This window comes from Tachyglossus aculeatus, chromosome X4 (assembly GCF_015852505.1).
Source record: "Tachyglossus aculeatus isolate mTacAcu1 chromosome X4, mTacAcu1.pri, whole genome shotgun sequence".
Lineage (NCBI taxonomy): Eukaryota > Metazoa > Chordata > Mammalia > Monotremata > Tachyglossidae > Tachyglossus > Tachyglossus aculeatus.
In genome coordinates, this window is record NC_052098.1 from 9,898,987 (window position 1) to 9,915,746 (window position 16,760).

General features: G+C 43.1%; 1 non-coding gene across 1 annotated transcript; it reads right to left on the bottom strand.

The window, feature by feature from the left end:
• Positions 1 to 16,440: 16,440 nt before the first annotated feature.
• Positions 16,441 to 16,512, bottom strand: TRNAD-GUC. The gene has a single exon. It is a non-coding gene; the product is annotated as a tRNA-Asp (tRNA).
• Positions 16,513 to 16,760: the final 248 nt, after the last annotated feature.

Here is a 16,760-nt window from a genome sequence, read left to right on the forward strand (position 1 = left end):
AATCTGTGCAATCTCTGTTACGTATATATCAGAAGGAAAATGACAACTGATTTCGATTCAGTGTCAAATGATACTGCCACTGAACTGATAGCTGATATAGCTTTGATGGCAAAGTCCTAGACATTCCCATTAATGTAATGTTTTAGGCCTCACTGTTTCCTTCAAGCCCAGAAGGAACTTAACTATCTTTATGTTCGGACATTTCATGAAAGCTCAAATTCCCAAGCCGTGGAACCTTCATTAGTGAAGTCTATGAAATAATGGGTTTGTGCATATACTCTGCCTATCCGTTGACAAAACATTAAGCCCAGAAAAAAAATCACCAACAGTGAGGGAAAATAAAACCCTGTGAAAGAATGATTCGCACTCCAATTTCTCTTCTTTGCTTATAGCCAGCTTCAGTGGCACCACTAGGAAGGAGGTGGGTGTTTTCACATGTTGGTAGTCTGCAGAGCTGCAAGATTTTCTAAAATGCTATACTTCTAGACATCCAAAAAGTGAAGCATTACAAGCCTGTCAGGTCGTATTTCATCGGGCTATCTCTACCAAAGAGTGTGAAGCTATCTGAAAGTTTGGAGGTGAAATAAAATGATGGATACCCATGAATCACCCATAATATGAATAAATTCTAGCCAAAAGGCAGCCCAGACAATCAATCAATCAATCCGTGGTTATTTATTGAGGGCTTACTGTGCACAGAGCACTCAACTAAGCACTTGGGAGAGTTAGTAAGAACAATCCATGCCCTCAAGGAGCTTGCATGGTAGTGGGGGAAAACAGACTGGGGTACTCGTGGTTCTTTTTGTCCCCTTAGCTAGTAATCTTGACAATGCCCATTTCAGCATGAAAAAATCACATTTTTCCATTAAAAAATGGTATTTATCATCATCATCATCATCATCATCATCATCATCATCATCGGTATTGATTGAACACACTGCATGCAGAGCACTGTACTAAGTATTCCCCCTCCAGCCAATTCAAAGTCTTATTGAGGGCACATCCCCTCCAAGAGGCCCTGCTAAGTGGAAAGAGCATGGGCTTCGGAATCAGTGGTCATGGGTTCAAATCCCAGCTCTGCCAATTGTCAGCTGTGTGACTTTGGGCAAGTCACTTAACTTCTCTGTGCCTCAGTTACCTCATCTGTAAAATGGGGATTGACTGTGAGCGCCCCGTGGGACAACCTGATCACCTTGCAGCCTCCCCAGCACTTAGAACAGTGCTTTGCACATAGTAAGCGCTTAACAGATGCCATCATTATTATTATATTAAGCCCCACCTTTCCTCTTCTCCCACTCCCTTCTGTGTCACCCCAACTTACTCTCTTTGCTCTCCCCTGTCCTAGTCCCATAGCACTTTTATACAGATTTGTAATTGATTTATTTGTATATTTGTATTGATATCTGTCTCCCCACCACCACCCAGACTGTAAGCTCGCTGTGGGCAGGGAATGTGTCCGTTTACTATTGTACTCTCCCAAGCGCTTAGTACAGTGTTCCGCATGCAGTAACTGCTCAATAAATACTATTGAATGAATGAATGAAGTGCTTAGGGGAGGTTACAGGGTTAGTAGACATGTTCCCTGTCCACAATGACCTGACAGTCTGGGGGGAAGACAGACATTTGTTCATCATCATCATCATCATCATCATCATCAATCATATTTATTGAGCGCTTACTATGTGTAGAGCACTGTACTAAGCGCTTGGGAAGTACAAATTGGCAACATATAGAGACAGTTCCTACCCAACAGTGGGCTCACAGTCTAAAAGGGGGAGACAGAGAACAAAACCAAACATACTAACAAAATAAAACAAATAGAATAGATATGTACAAATAAAATAAATAAATAAAGTAAATAAATGCAGTGCTTATACTGTGTGCCAAGCACTGTACTAAGCACGGAGGTAGATACAAGATAATCAGGTTGTACACAGTCCTTGTCCAACATGGGGACTCACAGTCTAAGTAGGAAGGAGCTCTGATTTTAGGACTTTAGGATTTTAGGTTTTGCCAACCATCTATGTATTTCTACTCCTTTCGGATAAAGGGTGAAATTAAATAAATATAAACTGAGTGTGGGTATTTGAATGAAAGACAAATGCAGGTTTAATGAGAAATAACAGGTTTGCTTCTATGTGACAGAGTCAGTTCTGTTATTCTGATATACAATCTTTGATGTAGGCTCACTTTCATTATTATTTTTCCCCCAAATTCAAAGATTTCTACTGAATCTATCAATCAGTCACTTTAAATTGTGCACTAAGATGGTGCTTGCAACAATATGAGGTTAGAAGAGTATGCTCAGTGGACAAAAATACCACTCACAAAAGCAGCTCTCCTGGGGCTAATGCCAAGGTTTCTGACAGGCAGGTTCTTTGGTGGCAATAATAGTCTCCGCCTCGGAGCGACAATTCCCATAAACTAATAAAATATTCCTTCAGTGGCAGAGCTCTCTGAATGACCACGACTCCCTGTGGCAGCCTTCTCTCTGACAGCATCGATATTACCATTTCAAAGCAATGATTTGTAAACAGCAACTGAAACCATGTCAACAAACCAGAATCAGTTAATAAAGGTTTTTGACCTTCCCGGTGCACAAACATCCCTTTCCCTGCCCTCACCCTGGAATCCCATCTAGATAGGATCATTCACTGTTTAAGGCTGTAGCATCATTTTCAAATATAAAGGGCCTCTACATCCATCCATACATATATACAGACTTACCTTGTGGGCAGGGATTGTCACTCTTTATTGTTGTAGTGTACATTCCCAAGTACTTAGTACAGTGCTCTGCACACAGTGAGTGCTTAATACGACTAAATAAATGAATAAGAATTTTAAAAAAATCATTACGTACTACAAAATCTCCCTCATATGACTGAAAACAACTTGAGTGCAGTGCTTATATTTTCTACTTTCTTTTCATTTACCCCTAAATTGTAGGTAGAGTTTCACTCAAGTGACGATCATTTTTATCACTCCCCTTATCTTTTTGTTTTTATCATCTTGTGACCCCTAGAACACATGAAACATTCATTTTCATATATTTTTCAACTTACCTTCATACGTTTTTCCTCTCCTTATTCTTACTGATTTTTTTAACACAGAAAATGTGCAATTCATTTTTCATTAATTTGCTAATATTTTTGCATCCAATCAGCATAGCATAATAGAGACTATTTGTCTGTATTTGTGATAAATCCTAATACTGCTCTCTCTTCCTCTTTCAATTAAAGCAAAGGAAATTTAGTGATTGCGATATTTTGATTGAAATTTAAATGCAAAGAAAATCCTGAATTTCCAAACAGTTACTCCCACAGAAACTATAACAGAGACTCTTTCCGTACTTGTATGTTTATATGAAGGTATCAAACCTAACGTGCTCAGTTATTCAGATGTGACACGAAAACTAAGGAGCTGCATTATAGTTGCTATGGAAAGCACAACTCTGAAGTTACAGGTCCTTTAGACTGTAAGCTCCTTGTGGGCAGGGAACGTGTCTACCACTTCTGTTACACTGTACTCTCCCAAGTGCTTAGCACAGTGCTCTTCACACAGTAAGCCCTCAATAAATATGATTGAATGAATAATAATGATAATGATGGCATTTGTTAAGCACTTACTATGTGCGAAGCACTGTTCTAAGCGCTGGGGGGATACAAGGTGATCAGGTTGTCCCATGTGGGGCTCACAGTCTTAATCCCCATTTTCCCAATGAGGTAACTGAGGCTCAGAGAAGTTAAGTGACGTGCCCAAGGTCACTCAGCAGACATGCGGCAGAGCCGGGATTAGAACCCATGATCTCTGACTCCTAAGCCCAGGCTCTTTCCACTGAGCCACGCTGCTTCTCGAGATACCATTGATTGATTGAAATTTGATTGACTGATTACTGACTTCTGGAAGTTGAAATACCACTGACACTGAATTTCACTTTGAGTATTATGCAAGCATGTGGACAATGGGTATTCACAAATCCATGTGATACGTGTAAAATGAAAAAAATGAAAATGAAATTATTACAGCAGCTAAAATCTCCTATTTGCACATTTTGCTCTCTTTCTGAGATAATGCACCACCTCTGAAAACATTTTACAGCATCCTAGGGCATATTGGGATAACAGCAAGCACATTTTCTTAAAAAGGGAATCTAAGCAGCTTTTATCCTTCTTTGGTACCGAAATATCTGAATTTTCACAGATTTTTCCCAACAAGAAGACCTCTCATTGAAAGTAAGGCATCTCTAAGGGACAATTCTTTAAGAAAACACTTTTTTGATGCAAATGACTCAGTACCAGTTGTGTAGGCATAACTGATTATCTTGAAAGGACAATTGGAGCCCCACATCCAAGATCTTGTTTGTCTTCTGCCTCCTCTGTTGAATTTCAGTGCATTTAAAGTTCTAGTCGACTAAAAGCTCTCATTTTCCCTGTTCTCACAAATGGATTTGTCTTGCTTAAAGGACCTGGAGTTGTTTTCAATTAAACAAAAATATTAATTACATTTCTTACAGTATTCTGGATCAAACAATCCATACTGAATTTGCGATCTGATTTCTTTTTGAGTCTCAATTACGCATTGTCAACAATTTCCCTTTTCCCTAAAGGTTGTGTAACTTTATAAAAGCAGAGGAAAGTAGAGAGGGGTGGGCAACCGAGGAAAATCTATTGAAGTTGAAATTAAAAGGAGATGTTTGATATGATAAATAATGACGAGATAATGGGTTTCTGTGGGATATGGAAATTCAGTCCACAAAGAGAATGTAGACCTGAGCAGGGAGATGGAGGGTGCGGTGGGGGGAATGGGGATATATGTCCTTTCTTCTCCTCCTTCAACGTAATTAGTCTCAGGCCAGAGCACATGCAGGGGAGGGCCTGCTCTAGGCAAGGGTTTCAGAGCCCAGGCATGTCCCCTGGGCGCTTTAGCGTGGCAAAGTATCTTGCTTTGTGCTAACGATCTTCTCCTTTCTATCTTTGCTTCTTCAGAAGGCCCGGTGTGGCTTACATTGCTTTCCTTGTTTCTCTTCACAAGGCGAGCGATGAAGAGAGGTAGTCGTCAGAGGAAAGGTCGATCAATTCTGCCAAAGCAGAGGTATGCTGGCAACCAATGGGCCCCATGTAAGAGATCTGCTAAAGCAAGACGGCTTGATTCCTCTGATGAGGGGGCCGGTGGAGTTTCGAAAAAGGCCGCACAACCGGTTACCCAGACAGGATTTTTGTTTTTTCTTGGTTCAGGCTCACTTGCTAGGAAGTTGGAGCTTCTGAATGGCTGATCAAGCTTCCATTCACTCATTCATTCAGTCGTATTTATTGGGCGCTTACTGTGTGCACAGCACCGTACTAAGTGCTTGGGAAGTACAAGTCGGCAACATGTAGAAACGGCCCCTACCCAACAACGGGCTCACAGTCTAGAAGGGGGAGACAGACAACAAAACATGTAGACAGGTGTCAAAATCCTCAGAACAAATAGAATTATAGCGATATGCACAATATGAACAAAATAAATAGAATAGTAAATATGTACAAGAGAATAGTAAATATGTCCACCAAAGCAAGTATGGCTGTTGTCATTTGGTGATTACAATAGTGCAGTGTGCTACATTAGGGGACATTTTTCAAGACTGGAACGGACAAGTACAACTCATTTATCTGACGTTATTCACATGCCGGAATAGGGATTTCATCATTCAGGTAATCCCATTTAGAGAAAATTAGAAAAGCCAGTGAAATTGTTTCAAAAGCCCTCTCAGCGTGGACCTTTTAAAATGTTTTGCCCCGGGGTGGGGGCGGGAAGGGGGGGAGAGGGGAATGGGATTAGGAGCAGGGGGAGGGGGAAGGTGTGGCCTTTGTTTTCAGACACCACTAGTTGAAGTTCATCAATAAGTGTGTGACAGAGTAGTAAATGTTTGTAACATGCTATTTTTCTGTAGAAATAACACTGATGATGATGAGTGTCACAAACATCCTTTCCCACTCCTGCCACTTAACAATGTTTATTTATTTTTTTTTGACATCAGGATTCTCTTTTCAGACTACCTATGTAGGCTGACTCTGCAATTACAAAAGCCATATGTATGCCCCGGGGGGTAATCAGTTCATCAGCTTGCTCTCTATTTTTGTCTATTTTATAATTAAATCAGAACATTGCTTCACGATGGATCCGAGGAACTTTTAAAAGGGCCAGGGAGAATATGTGGCCTCTGAAACCTTCCCCTACTAATCTAGAAACCTTTTAATGTAGTGCCTTGCTTTTATCCAAAGTTCAATTAAATCAATTCCTACCATCACCATTTATCATCCTGGAAGTTTACCTCACATCTCTGCTCTCAGATTCTCTCCTCCAAAAATGTGTCAGAATACTTCACGCTAGCTTGTGTCACTGCTTTTGACAATTTTTCCTATTATTCAGCAACCCTCTATATAAAGAAATTCTGTCTGAACTACTTATAGGCTTAATGTCAATCCATTATTGCTTGTTTTCAAGTAAACTCTTACTTCAAAGGGCATCTTGCTGTAATCTCCTCTCTGTGCCTTGGTATCACTTAGAATGAACTTGACGACCATATTGTTTCCCAGAAAATATTAATATTTAAAATGCTTCTCTCGTGCTGTGGAAAATAATTGCTTTCCAAACCAGTATGAAGAATTCAAAACTTCAATACTTTGGTCAGGGAAAGAACAGAGCGGTTTGAAACAGGAAAAGGCAGATGAAGAATTTAGGAAATCCCTCAGACAGGTGGAATGACATGGATTGTCTATGACAAGGAAAGGTGCCCTTCGCTTCAGGCTTCCAGACTCTAAAAGTCAGTTTCGTTGTTGCCCAGATTTAGAGACGTGGACTCAGCCTTGGGGAACAGGGAACCCTTTTCCTGCCTAAACTAGGCCTGGGGAGCTCTACTCACAGACAAATCATCCTTGGGCTGAGACTGGTTCATCCCCTCAGGCTTTGAACCACGGCCCCATAACTGCTCAACCCTCTGGGGGCTTCGGGAATGGGCATGGCCTGGAGTAGGTCCAGAAATCTCTGGGGAGGGAGTGATGGTCATAGCACTGCTTAACAGATCTTTCACCATCGACCCTGGGCTCAATTATTTTCCTAAAAGTAGATAATGAGGTGGGTCTCATCTCTCTCCTCCAATGCCAACCTACTCATGGTATCTCCATCTCATATGACTCTCTCACCATCAATCCCTGGCTCACGCCCTCCCTCCTCCTATCTTTAAACTATGAAGATGTCTCCTCCCATCTTCAAAGCCCTACTAAAATCACATTCTCCTCCAGGAGGCCTTCCCAGACTAACCCTTCATCTCCCCACCCTAGTCTCCCTCCCTTCTGCACCATTCATACACTTGGGTCTGTAACCTCTAAGCACGATGATACCAACCCCACCCCCCAGAGCACTTATGTACATCTCCTTATATATTCTGTTACTTCCCCTATCTGCAATATATTTAATGTCTGTCTTTCCCACTAGATTTTGAGCTTTTTGAGGTAAGGGATCACGTCGACCAAATCTGTTGTACGTTCCCAGGTACTTAATACAATGCTGCTCACACAGTAAGCACTCAATCAATTTCATTCATTCAATCATACTTATTGAGCACTTACTGTGTGCAGAGCACTGTACTAAGTGCTTCATTCATTCATTCAATCGTATTTATTGAGCACTTACTGTGTGCAGAGCACTGTCCTAAGCGCTTGGGAAGTACAAATAGGCAACATATAGAGACGGTCCCTACCCAACAACGGGCTTAATGATTGATGCCACAGTCAATAAATGAATGCCACATTATTAATTACCAAATTAATAATGGTGTGGTATTTATTGAGCACTTACTCTATGCATAGCACTGCACTAAGCACTTGGTGGAGTACAACACAACAGTTTTAGTAGACACTTTCCCTGCCCACGAGGACATGGTAATTTCGGCCCACAAGGAGTCTACAGTCTAAAGAAAGAGCTCACAGTCTAAATAAATACATTGATCGGTTCAGAAGTCAGTTGCGGTCGGGAAATTGACCCTGACGGAGTCCACAGTATGAGGACACTACAAGAGAGGAGACTGCATTCTGTAGGCCTGAAAAAGAAAGATGGAGAGATATTTAATAGATGAGGATCAGTGTGAGATGAAGAGAAGCCAAATGGAAAGAAAGATAATCATGATGCCCTTTCGGTTAACATTCAGGCCTTCAGCTTCAGACCCCCCGCTCATGCCGCTCCTTCCCAAATCAGATTTCCACTCTCTATCCTTAAAGTCCTCCTGAACACTCACCTCCTTCAGGTGATTAATCTCCTTCCTTCCTTCCTTCATTCAATCGCAATAATTGAGCGCTTACTGTGTGCAGAGCACTGTACTAAGCGCTTGGGAAGTTCAAGTCGGCAACATATAGAGGCGGTCCCTACCCAACAACGGGCTTATCTGTAATCAGCACCTATGCTTATAATCAGCATCATTATTATCAATGGTTTTAAGCACCTACCGAATATAAAGCATCGCAATAAGAATAATGATATTGAAAATAACAATAATAATTGTGGTACTTGTTTAGTGCTCACTGTGTGCCAAGCACTATATTAAGCCCTGGGGTATATACGAGGCCATCAGGTTGGATGCAGTCCCTGTCAATCAATCAATCAATCAATCGTATTTATTGAGCGCTTACTATGTGCAGAGCACTGTACTAAGCGCTTGGGAAGTACAAATTGGCAACATATAGAGACAGTCCCTACCCAACAGTGGGCTCACAGTCTAAAAGGGGGAGACAGAGAACAAAACCAAAAATACTAACAAAATAAAATAAATAGGATAGATATGTACAAGTAAAATAGAGTAATAAATATGTACAAATATATATACATGGGGCTCACAGTTTTTAAGTTGGAGGGCGGGAGATTTAATCCCCCTTTAACAGATGAGGTAACTGTGGCACAGAGAAGCGAAGTGACTTGCCCAAGGTCACGCAGCAGACAAGTGGCAGAGGCAGGACTAGAACCCAGGTCCCACTAGGCTGTGCTGCTTCCCTAAGGGCTTCTAAGAGTAAAACAGAAGCAAGACATTCATTAGCTGCCCTTCAGGAGCTAACAATCAAATGAGGTGGCTATCTCATTATTATGGTATGTGTTAAGTGCCTACTATGCGTCAAATACTGTACTCAATGCTGGGGTAGACACAAGATAATCAGCCTTATGTCATAATTGATCCTTATCATGCTTTACATTAATTCATGCTAATTTCAATTTTGCCCTACCCTTGCGATCAATGGCTGCAGCATTGTTCTGTCTCCTGATCCCAGTATTTCTAAGAATTTGGGTCTTTCTGTCTCTCTCCACTAACTGTCAGATGGTTGGGGGCAGGAACGACGTCTTCTCCTTCTAGTGCACTATCCCAAGTGCTTAGCACAACGCTCCGCACACAGATGAGGCTCCATCAGCACCACTGGCTGATGAAGTGGCTGATTGCAGTACTGTTTTCTTCTCAACACTGCATGTCCAACCACACATTTAGCCGTTGCTGCATGACAGGGAACACCATTCTTTCCTTCATCTTTCCCATTATCCAGATCTCATATCAACCCACAGGAGTGGCCTATTTATCTAGTCTTCTAAAAGAGACAGTAATAATCCAGCACCATGTGCCGTTCTGGACATGCCTCTCAGTTTTCTTTAGCATTAGTAGAACACTTTATTAGCGTGGATATGTTAATTATTCCTCTTGATACCCCTGAGAGGTAGATGAGTGGCAATATTATTCCCATTTTTTAAGCAGGAGAAAATGAGCCACTGAGAGAATAAGTGATCTGTAGGTCTCTCTAGTCCTGTACATAAATCCACTGGGCCACACTTCTGTTGTTACTGTATTTAGATTTCTTAATTTCACTCTTGAAGTATTTTGGTGTTTGTAAATTTTCAACTAACGGGCTGCTTCATAAGAAAAAAAGGCTTTATGATCAATGCAGCTTTAGGCTCATATCCTATACTAATTAACTGATTCCTTTAATTGTTAGATGAGCCTGATGTCTCTCTCTTTTCTCCAACTCATTACTTACTGACTGAAGTAACATTTCTTAAAGGAACATCAACAGACACCATAAAGCTCCTTTTGTAGATATGTGTGCTTAAGCCTCAAATTGCATTATTTTGTAAAACAAAAAAAGCCAAGGACTCCAAAAACAGTTCATTAGCGTGTTTCCTTCAAAACATGAAACATCAACCCCACTGTTTCCTATTTTCCCATCCCCGTTAGTAAAATTAAATGCATTTATTCTTTAGCTTCTTTGTATTAAAGTTCAAACATTGTAAGACTCCTCCAAAATTTGCTCAAATGTGATTACTTGCAATGTGTGCCAAGGTAAGTAGGAGATATGGCCACCCTTCTCTGATCCTTTTACATTCCAAACGGGAGCAGGATAAAAATGTTTATCTTCCAAATTTCATTTTAGTCTTATTCTGACAAGATTGCTCAGGAGATTTCCCCTCAGGGGTTCTTTCTGAGCAGGCTGCTACTTTAGGAACCAACTTTTTAATTAAAATGTCTCTTTTTAAAGAGATTTCCAAAACCCCCTGTCCATCACCTAATTGTAAATTTGTTTCACACAATTATTAAAACTACATGGAGAATTGGGTTTCTCTGGGGATTGGTAATAGGGTTAGTGGAGACGGAAAATGGAGACGGAAATGAGATAAATGTAAGCATTAAGGCTTTAACCCTTTGAACAACTTTCAGAAAGAAATTTCAGATGATCTGCCATGCCTAATTGGGACTGACGGTGTGAAATGAGCCGATTGCCTCAAAACTAGTCCTTGGTCCACGTGCTTTCCAGAATTTGGGGAATTTGCCGTTTTATTTTGAGTTGAGACACTAAGGATGGTGTGTTCTTTATGAAACGCTTGAACCTAGAGGGCATGCCTTTCAAAACAGTTTTGGGGTTGGAATATCCAGGCCTTATGGAGAGAAAATCTTCCTGTTGCTTTTGCGTATGCTCTCCCTTTGCAGAACAAAGTAGCTTCTGGGTACATCAATCTGGTATCTTTCACAAGCAATAGATTTCTGCGACAGTAGAAAAACGATGCTCTTTTCTGATTCTTATTCAAGTCTTTTCAGGGGAAAGGATCCCTCTCCCCCTCTTCCGGTGAAAGAACTCTGAATCCTGAGAGTTAGATGCTGAGTTCTGAAAGGTGCATTTCATCGTGGATAGATTTGACAGACTCATGGCATCCCGCTTCTCCATGTGGAAATGTATGATCCTTCCTGATCTCTGTCAGAGGCTGATCGATTGCTATCTATTGAGTGCTCAGTCAATGCAGGAGCCCTTGGGAAAGTAATGATAATGATAATGATGGTACTTGTTAAGCGCTTACTATGTGCCCAGCACTGTTCTAAGCACTGGGGGAGATACCACCTAATCAGGTTGGACACAGTCCAGTCCCTGTCTTTCATTCATTCATTCTATAGTATTTATTGAGTGGTTACTGTGTGTGGACCATTGTACTGTCCCACACGGGACTCACAGTCTTAAACTGTGTCTGGGCATCCTAAGGAATCTCTCTAACCCTAATGGAAGGGGGTCGAATTATGACCCGACATGGGGTCAGCTCCAACTGGCAGCGGGGACAGCCGGGGACAGCCAGAATAGAGGGACTGGCCGCAGTGCTCCCTGTCCCAGGGGTCGCCCCCATCCTGGGCCACCTGACCGGGATAGGGATGAACCTTTCCCCGGTGGCGTGGCCCCGGGGTCCTGTTCCCGAAAGGGAAGGGTCAAACCCAACTTAATTTTGTAATTTTTTCATCTCGTTTCATTGCCGGGGCACAGTCATTCGTTCATTCATTCAATGGTATTTATTGAGCGCTTACTGTGTGCACAGCACTATACTAAGCGCTTGGGTCCAGCTTGCTGCAAGGGAGCGAGTGAACCCGGGGCCCAGATCTCCTCCGCCCCATGCTGGGCTGGGGCCAGAGAGTCAGGGCACCACCAAGGAGCTGCAAACACTTTTCTACTTTGAGGGGAGCGGGGAAAAGGGGCTTCCCTGTGCCAGCTCTATCCCCCCTGCCCCTCCTGGATCAACCTCTCTGTCCTCTGAAGGGGCAGCACGATCCCTCCCAAGGAGCCAGGACAGCGGAGGAAAAGACACACACGCACCTCCCCGGAGGACAGTCCACGGCCCCCCCATTAGCGTGCTCACGGTTGGCCTGGGTCCCTTACTCATGAGCTTCACGGAGAGTCCTTCCTCCCTAATAATAATAAGAAGAATAAGAAGTGTGGTGCTTGTTAAGTGCTTACTATGTGCCAGGCACTGTACTAAGTGCTGAGGTGGATACAAGCAAATTGGTTTGGACAGAGTCCCTGTCCCACGTAGGGCTCAGAGTCTCAATCCCCATTTTACAGATGAGGTAACTGAGGCCCGGAGAAGTGAAGTAACTTGCCTAAGGTCACCCAGCAGAAAAGTGGTGGAGCTGGGATTAGAATCCAGGGCCTTCTGGCTCCCGGTTCCCTGCTCTATCCGTTCAACCAGGCTGCTTCTCCGACTAAGATTATTCCTTGGTGCCATTCCCTGGTCAGAAGATTGGGCAAACCAGTAATTTAAACCATGAAGACAATAACCACTCATTTATCAGATCATCTTAAAGGATTTAACCTGATTAATGTGCCATAGAAAAAGCAGCATGGCCTAGCGGAAAGAGCTCAGGCCTGGGAGTCGGAGGACCTGGGTTCTAATCCTGGCTCTGCCATATGTCTGCTGTCTGACCTTGGGTAAGTCACTCAAGTTCTCTGTGCCTCAGTTGCCTCTTCTCTAAAATGGGGATTAAATCTTACTCCCTCCTACTTAGACTGTGAGTGGGACAGGTGCTGTGTCCAATGTGAGTAACTTGTATCTCCCCCTGTGCTTAAAGCAATGCTTGGCACACGTTCAGTGCTTAACAAGTACTATTATTATGATTATTATAGTGCAAAATGTGCCAGTTGATTGTGGAATATTGTCAAAGATTCCATGACTTCCATGACTAGGAATGAAAAGTAGAAAACCCATACAAGAATAAGTGAAGAAAGACTTGAAGGTATTAAAAAAACAACAAAAAACCCCAAGATTATTTAGGTCAGAAGGGACCAATTACGGGCATCTGAGGATGTTAAGGAATTGGATGATTTTAATGCAGGGTCAATAGTTATTTTTCTCGACAACTAATGAACGATAGGGAAAAAATATCTGGATATTGGATAAGAGCAAAACTGTGAGCCCATTGTTGGGTAGGGACCATCTCTATATGTTGCCAACTTGTACTTCCCAAGCGCTTAGTACAGTGTTCTGCACACAGTAAGCTCTCAATAAATACTACTGAATGAATGAATGAATCCATCTTTAATGAATGGAAAAGGGAAATTACAGGTAGGGCAGTTTAGCATCACTATTTGGGAAAGGATCAAACAATTAATTTGCAGCTATCTAGATTATAAAATGCCTGGAAGCAACCAACACGGCTTTCTCAAGAACAATTTTTGCCAGACAAATTTGATGTTCCCCGACAGAGTGACAGACCATATAGACGGGGGCAGAGAAAAAAAATGTCATTTATCTACATTTGAGTAACGCTCTGATTCTGTCTTGAGTGACATTCGCAATGACAAGCTGGGAAAGAAGAATCTTAATCATATCATTAGATGGTCGTAAGCAGGCAAGATGGTCAGGATACTCATCGTTGGCTCAGACTGGGGGTAGATCAAGTCACTATCTGTTATCGATATTGATTATTTGTTGGCACTTGACCACCCACTTCTTCCCTCCCTGACCGCCATCTTCAACCACTCACTTTCCAGTGTTTTTTCTCCACTGTTTTGAAACATGCTCACTTATCCCCTACCCAACAAAACCCCAACCTTCTCTTGACCCCATAGCACCCTCAATTTAGCACCCCAAATCTGTCCTACCATTCCTCTCCAAACTCTGGAGCAAGTTGTCTACACCCGTTACCCCCACTTCTCCTCCCCAATATTCTCCTTTACTGCCCCCAATCTGGCCTCTGCCCCCTTTACTCCTTGGAAACTGCCCTCTCTAAGGTCCCCTTCTCCTTGCCAAATCTAATGACCTCTACTCCATCCTAATCTTCCTCAACTTCTCAGCTTCCTTTGACATTGTGGACCAGCCCCTTCTCCTCGAACATGATCTAACCTGGGCATCACTGACACTGCTCTCTCCCGGTTCTCCCACCTTTCTCGCCACTCCTTCACAGGCTCATTCATTCATTCATTCGATTGTATTTATTGAGCACTTACAGTGTGCAGAGCACTGTACTGAGTGCCTGAGAGAGTACAACACTAAATGGACACATTCCCTGCCCACAATGAGCTTACAGACTGCAGAGGGAGGGAGACAGATATTAATATAAATAAATAAATTACAGATATGTACATAAGTACTGTGGGGCTGGGAGGGGGGAAGAACAGAGGGAGCAAGTTAGAGGGATGCAGAAGGGAGTGGGAGAAGAGTCAGGGAAGGCCTCCTGGAGGAGATGTGCCTTCAATAAGACTTTAAAGGTGGGGAGAGTAATTGTCTGTCAGATTTGAGGAGGGAGGGTGCTCCAGGCCAGAGGCAGGATGTGGGCAGGGGGTCGGCGGCGCGATAAGTGAGATCGAGGCACAGTGAGAAGGTTAGCAATAGAGAAGCGAAGTGGGCGGGCTGGGTTGTAGTAGGAGAGTAGTGAGGTGAAGTAGGAGGGGGTAAGGTGATGGACTGCTTTAAAGCAGTGAGGTGAGGAGTTTCTGTTTGAGCAAAGGTGGATGGGCAACCACTGGCGTTTTTTGAGGAATGGGGTGACATGTCCTGAACCTTTTTGTAGAAAAATGATCCGGGCAGCACAATGAAGCATGGACTGAAGTGGGGAGAGGCAGGAGGCTGGGAGGTCAGCAAGGAGACTGATGCAGCAATCAAGGCAGGATAGGATGAGTTATTGTATTAACATGGTAGCAGTCTGGGTGGGGAGAAAAGAGAGGATTTTAATGATGTTGTGAAAGGGAGACCAAAAGGATTTAGTGACGGATTGAATGTCGGGATGGAATGACAGAAAGGAGTCGAGGATAATGCCAAGGTTACGGCTCCTCCCCTGCTTTCTAACTGGGAGTCTCTCAAAGCTTAGTTCTGGGTCTCCTATTCTCCTTCTACACCCACTCACTTGGAGAACTCGTTTGCTGCCATGGCTTCAACTACCATTTCTTTGCAGATGATTCCCAAATCTACCTCTCCAGAATTGACCTTTTCTACGGTCTCACATTTCCTCCTGCCTGCAGAACATCTCTGCTTGGATAATAATGATGGCATTTGTTTAGCGCTTACTATGTGCTGAGCACTGTTCTAAGCGCTGAGGTAGAAACAAGGTAATTAGGTTGTCCCACACGGGGCTCCAGTCTTAATCTCCATTTTACAGATGAGGTAACTGAGGCTCAGAGAAGTGAAGCGCTTAATAAATAAGTGCTTAATAAATAGTAAACACATAGTAAGAACTTAATAAATGCCACCCCCCCAAAAAAAGTGAAGTGACTTGCCCAAAGTCACACAGCTGACAAGTGGCAGAGCCAGGATTAGAACCCACGATTTCTGACCCCAAGCCCGGGCTCTTTCTGTTAGGCCACGCTGCTTCTCTGATGTCACACTGGATAATAATAATAATGGCATTTATTAAGCGCTTACTATGTGCAAAGCACTGTTCTAAGTGCTGGGGAGGTTACAAGGTGATCAGGTTGTCCCACGGGAGGATCAGTCTTCATCCCCATTTGAAAGATGAGGGAACTGAAGCTGAGAGAAGTGACTTGCCCAAAGTCACACAGCTGACAATTGAGCCGGGATTCGAACCCATGACCTCTGACTCCAAACCCCAGGCTCTTTCCACTGAGCCACGCTGCTTCTCAAATGTAACATGTTTTAACATAACTCCTCATCCTCCTACCCAAACTCTGTCCTCCACTTGTCCTCCCTTCACTGTAGAAATCACCACCATCCTCCCGGTCTCTCAATCCCATAACCTTGACAACATCCTCAATTCCTCTCTTTCATTGAACCCACATATTCAATCTGTCTGCGAATCCTGTCGGTTTTTCCTTCACCACATTGCTAAAATCCACCCTTCCTCTCCATACAAAATGCTACTACACTGCTCCAAGCCCTTACTGCATTGCTTCTTGTCTACTTCATCATCAAACCTCCTTGCTGACCTCCGTGCTTCCTGTCTCTCCCCAATTCAGTACGTACTTCACTGCTGCCTGCATCATTTTTCTAAAACAAGTTCAGTCCATCATCATCATCATCATCAATCGTATTTATTGAGCGCTTACTGTGTGCAGAGCACTGTACTATGCGCTTGGGAAGTACAAGTTTGCAACATATAGAGACAGTCCCTACCCAACAGTGGGCTCACAGTCTAAAAGGTGGGGTTGGGGGGGGGAATATACTTTCCTCCCCGTCGGGGAATCGAACCCCGGTCTTCCGCGTGACAGGCAGGAATACTCACCACTATACTAACGAGGAACACATACTAACGAAGAACACAATGTTTCCCCACTCCTCAAGAATCTCCAGTGGTTACTTGCTGTGGGCAGGGAACATGACTACCAACTCTGTCATATTGAACTCTCACAAGCACTTAGTACAGTGCTCTACCCACAGTAAGCACACAATCCGATTGACGGATTGATTACCATCCACCTCCACATCAAACAGAAACTCCTTACCCTAGGCTTTATAGCTCTCCCCCTCCTCTGTTACCTCGCTGATCT